We start from the raw sequence: 6000 nt of genomic DNA, 5'->3' as shown, positions 1-6000 counted from the left end.
ACCTGTTGGCGAGTAGAGGCTTTTACCTCTATTTTGGTTCCTTAACACATATGTTATTGGTTGCTATATAGTCCGCTAGACTTTAATGCTACTTATACTTTATGCATAGTATTACATTATTACAATATGTTTGCTCTTTCCATATTCCCTGTTTCCCCTCTCTCTGCCTATCCTCTCTCCTGTTTCTCCCTCTTTTATCCCTGTTTTCCTCTGCTCCTAGTATTACACAGTGCAATTTTATATCTTGGGTTATATAATTGAGTATTTCGGCCGTTGCCGACTTACCTATTGCGGTCCAGGAGGACTTGCTCCTCTTACATAGTTCTTCCACTACCCCGTGCTCCCTTTATTCGTAAATTTGTTTATTATGATCAATTTTTGTGTAGCGGTCCTTGATCAGGACCCTCTGTTTAAGGGTTTTTTTCCGTATGGATTTTCTATCACATTACTTGTTTCTGTACCTTTGTTTTTTCCTTCTTGTTGTTTCTTTTCCCTTTCACCTCTTCTTCCCCGGGTTGGGTCTCCATGGATCCTTTTTCAAATTTTAATCCCACATGGCTCTTAAGTTACTCTCTGTAAATGTCAATGGCCCTAACTCCCACAGGAAATGCACAGCGGCTTTGGGCGCTTGCAGGAGAGAAAAAGCTGATATAGTCTTCCTTCAAGAAACTCACTTTACTGGTACCCACTCTCAGCTTCAAGGTAAGCAGTTTACCCAGACCTTCTTTGCCTACGCAGACGGTAAGAAACAGGGAGTAGTAGCAATTCTGATACACCGTAATATTCCATTTGTACATACAGGTACCTCAACGAAAGCAGATCCCGAGGGACAGTATCTAATAGTAATCTGTACCCTCCGTACAGAGGTCCTTACTCTTGTGTCAATATATGCCCCAAATCAAGATCAATCACGTTTTTTTCGCACCCATTCTCTGTGCCTAAGCAGGGTAGCACAGGGACACATTATACTAGGCAGGGATTTTAATACTGTTACTGATCCTCTCTTAGATAAATCTAGCCCCCCCCCCCCCCCAAATAAAAAGGAAGCCACTCCAACTGGCGCCTCCCTTTACTTATCGTCCTCCCTCAAACAGCTCGACTTATACGATACATGGCGCCTTAGACATTCCACTGCTAGGGATTATACCCAATTCTCTGCACCACATCAGCATTACTCCCGCATAGACATGATCCACATGTCCCAATCACTCATGACCTTAGTATCTGATGCAGGCATCACTCCCTGTTCATGGACCGATCATGCAGGAGTCTTCATTCTCATAGATCTTTACAGGATCTCTAGTGGGACGCGTAAATGAAGCTTAGACGACTCTCTCTTAACACATCCTTCAACCCTTTCAGACACTAAACTGGCCCTGCAATACTTTTTAACAGAAAATGCCTCCCCTGAGGTCTCCCCCGACCTTGTCTGGGAAGCACACAAAGCCACTATCCGTGGTCATTTCATGTCAAAGGCTTCAGCCATATGTAAAAGGACGGCCCTAGAAATTTCTTCACTAGAGTCTCAAATCTCTGCGCTTCTAGCTCAACATAAAACTGCCCTGCATGCTTCCCTGCTTTCTCGGATAGATAATCTCAGGGGACAGCTAAATACCCTCCTGTCACGACATGCAGCAGCTATATTGCAGAAGCTACGACAAAAGTTTTATGATAAATCGGATAAAATTGATAGTCTCTTAGCTAACAAGCTGAGGAGCAAAAGGGCTGCAGGCATGATAGAAAAGTTATACTCTCACAAATTAAATGCACTCACCTACGATCCCAAAAGTTCAGAGATATCTATTGTTCCCTCTACAACCTCCCTGTCCCTCCTCTTTCTCCCAACGGACCAGAGGGGACATGTTCATACCTACTAGACGCCCCCCTGCCATGCTTGAGACAAGCAGCTTTCTAGGCTCAATGAGGCCATCTCACTAGAAGAGACGGTCGCCGCTATCCATTCTATGCGGTTCTCAGCTGCCTCCGGCCCAGATGGCTTCACAGCCCAATACTACAAAACGTTTGCAACAGAACTGGCCCTTACCTTACCTCCCTCTTTAATAACTTTATGGATTGGGCGTCGTTTGCACCAGCATCCGTGCAGGCCGATATTATAGTGATTCTGAAACTGGAGAGAGACCCCACGCAATGTTCCAACTATAGACCTATTTCATTGTTGTATGTAGACCTTAAGATCTATGCTAAAATACTAGCCAATCGCCTAGCCCCACTTCTCAAACACTTGATCCACCCAGATCAAGTGGGCTTCATTACTGGCCGTCAGGCCTCCGACAACACCAGGAGAACCATAGACTTTATCCCTCCCATTCATAAGCAGAAGCTACCCTCTCTGATGCTTGCACTGGATATCGAGAAGGCTTTTGACTGAATTTCTTGGTCCTTCGCTTTCTCTGTATTCCAAAGAATGGGCTTCTCTGGCAAGTTTTTGGCTGGTGTCTCGGCACTCTATAGATCCCCTACAGCTACGGTCTCTGTCAATCGCCTCACCTCCTCCTCTTTCGGAATCACTAATGGCACCAGACAGGGATGCCCCTTATCCCCCCTGTTATTTGCCCTAGTTATCGAACCGCTGGCAGCAAGGATTCGAGCTAATGCTGACATATCTGGGGTGAAGATAGGAACTTCTGAGCATAAAATTGCTCTATACGCCAATGATGTTCTATTATCTCTGGGGTCTCCGGCCCAATCGCTGCTGCCACTCTTCTCTGACCTTTACTCTCAATATTCGGGATATAAAATTAATGCAAGCAAAACTCATTCCCATTCAAATGGCACAAACAAAAGATTAAATACTTAGACATCTTCCTAACACATCGTCACCACCAACTCTTTCAAGCTAACTTCCCCCGACTTCTAGACCAAATTAAGACGGACCTATCCTCCTGGTCTAGTCTTTTTATCTCCTGGATATGTAGAGTAAATTCAGTAAAAATGAACGTGCTCCCTCGGATCCTATACCTTTTTCAGACTCTCCCGATTTTCATCCCCCCTTATGTTTTTAAATTTCTATAATTTCACACATCACGATTTATTTGGGCGAATAAACATCCTCGAGTTCGACTGACATTGTTACAGCGCCTCACATACACAGGAGGTCTGGGTATACCGGACTTTAAAAAATATTATTTAGCAGCACAGCTTGCACACTGCATACAATGGTGTAAGTCAAGTGCTCAGAGGGTCTGGGTATCTATGGAAGATGATGTCTCTCTACTCTGTCTTCTCTCATCTGGCTCCCGAGGCCCCGCCGCCCTGTGTCTGTGACCTCCCACCCTATAGAATCCCGCTCCTTAGTGGTCTGGGACTTTGACAACAGGAAATATGGCTTAGCCCTGAGCCCGTCCCCTATTATCCCGATATTCCATAATCCAGCATTTCCCCCCGGTAGACACAAGACATTATTCGCTTCATGGAAAGATAGAGGTATTTTCTACCTGAACGATATCACTAGTGACTCAAATTTCCCTCAATTCTCTCAGATACAAGAGGACACTGATATTCCCTCCAGATATTTCTACCAATTTCTACAACTTAGACACGTCCACTCCTCATCGAGGCGCGTCCTCTCCAGCAGATCTCTGTCAACATTTGAGTCCTTATTTTTCAGGCGTCATTCGACTAAGGGTTTAATTTCCCGTCTATACACAACACTTAATGGGGAGCCCCCTTCTCAACGCGATCTTCACGAGAAAGCCTGGGAGGCGGATCTGGTGTCAGCTTTAGACAATGAGGAATGGCCTGAAGCCTGGGAAAACGCGGCCTCAAGCTCAATTTTCGTTAAGATCAAGGAGAATATGTATAAACTATTATATAGATGGTATTATGTGCCATCTCGTTTGAGCAAAATGTACCCTGGTACATCAAACAGATGTTGGAGAGGGTGTGACGCTGAGGGATCTTTCCTACACATATGGTGGTCCTGTCCTAAAATAATGAACTTCTGGAAGGATGTAATTAATCTTATTTCCAGCTTACTACAGACCCCTATCTCTTATGATCCTAAATATATCCTCCTTCCCTTGAACCTGCCAACACTGACAAAACACCAAAATAAACTGCTGCGCCACGTTGTCTCTGCTATGACATGTCAGCTGGCAGCGGACTGGAAAAACCTGCCCCTCCTTCCATACAGTCTATAATATCTTGCATCTGATATATTTATCGTATGGAATATATGACTGGTATAATTAACCGTTCCTCTAAGTTGTTTGATAAAATATGGAGTCCGTGGCTAACCACCCAAAATGCCCCCTCGCCTTTCGATTTGTAATGACTTGAGTTACATATAATATCTTTAGGTTTAATTGGTAGACCCCTCCCGGGGATTCTATTCTATTCTCTTCTTTACTTCTTTTCTTCTCTCTCCTCTTCCCTTCTTTTGTCTCTCCTTTTTTTATATTTAGCCCGCTAGTCTATTTTTATTGGCCAACAATTTCCTCTTATTCTTTACCTGACTTATGGGTTACAAATGGATCATACTTTTGTTTTCATGTGTATATGCCAAATGTCAACTTTGCATATAAATTGTTATGTTATGGCCAATATATTTTGGTTCCTGTATTATTCTGTGATCTAACTACTAAAAATTACGTTAAAAAAAAAAGAAAAAAAACATGTTAACATTACATATTTATTCTAGTAAGCAGTAAAAGTTTTTTGTTAAATTAAAAGGCAAAACCAACTTACAGTAAATGATTGTCAGATTTGCCAATGCCGTCATCACTAAGGGTATTACATATCCCCCTTTGTCTCCATATCTACAATGACTAATTATGCAATGTTGAGGATCCAATGTTTCCTCACCAGTGGCAAACGCAGGATTTGCATGGGGGGGTTTCCAGAACTGGGTGGAGCCAATCACGGGGGTGGGGACTGAGCTGACCCAGTATATGCTGGGTCCGTAAAACTAGTGTGTCTGTGTGTGTGTGTATATATATATTTTTTTTTTTGAAGATTATTTTATTATACAAAACTTGTACATACCAAAGTACGACATCAGCTCCCTGGGGAAGTCTCTTTTTTCACTATCTGTTGTTTATACCCCATCTAACAGGGGGTATTTTCCCTAAGTTGAAGCTTTCACATCTTTAGCGCGATAAATGTCTTATATCTTTTCAAATATATATATATACAGGTTGAGTATCCCATATCCAAATATCTGAAATACGGAATATTCCGAAATAAGGACTTTTTGAGTGAGAGTGAGATAGTGAAACCTTTGTTTTTTGATAGCTCAATGTACACAAACTTTGTTTAATACACACAGTTATTAAAAATATTGTATTAAATGACTTTCAGGCTGTGTGTATAAGGTGTATATGAAACATAAATGAATTGTGTGAATGTAGATACACTTTGTTTAATGCACAAAGTTATAAATAATATTGGCTAAAATGACCTTCAGTCTGTGTGTATAAGGTGTACATGAAACATAAATGTATTCTTTGCTTAGACTTAGGTCCCATCACCATGATATCTCATTATGGTATGCAATTATTCCAAAATACGGAAAAATCCGATATCCAAAATACCTCTGGTCCCAAGCATTTTGGATAAGGGATACTCAACTTGTATATATATACCGTGTATATACACATACATATATATAGCATATTAAACATGCATACATATATATACACTGCTCAAAAAAATAAAGGGAACACTTAAACAACACAATGTAACTCCAAGTCAATCACACTTCTGTGAAATCAAACTGTCCACTTAGGAAGCAACATTGATTGACAATCAATTTCACATGCTGTTGTGCAAATGGAATAGACAACAGGTAGGAATTATAGGCAATTAGCAAGACATCCCCAATAAAGGAGCTGTTCTGCAGGTGGTGACCACAGACCACTTCTCAGCTCCTATGCTTTCTGGCTGATGTTTTGGTCACTTTTGAAAGCTGGCGGTGCTTTCAATCTAGTGGTAGCATGAGACGGAGTCTACAACCCACACAAGTGGCTCAGGTAGTGCAGC

Source organism: Pseudophryne corroboree, chromosome 4, assembly GCF_028390025.1.
Source record: "Pseudophryne corroboree isolate aPseCor3 chromosome 4, aPseCor3.hap2, whole genome shotgun sequence".
Classification (NCBI taxonomy): domain Eukaryota; kingdom Metazoa; phylum Chordata; class Amphibia; order Anura; family Myobatrachidae; genus Pseudophryne; species Pseudophryne corroboree.
This window is presented reverse-complemented; position numbering follows the sequence as displayed.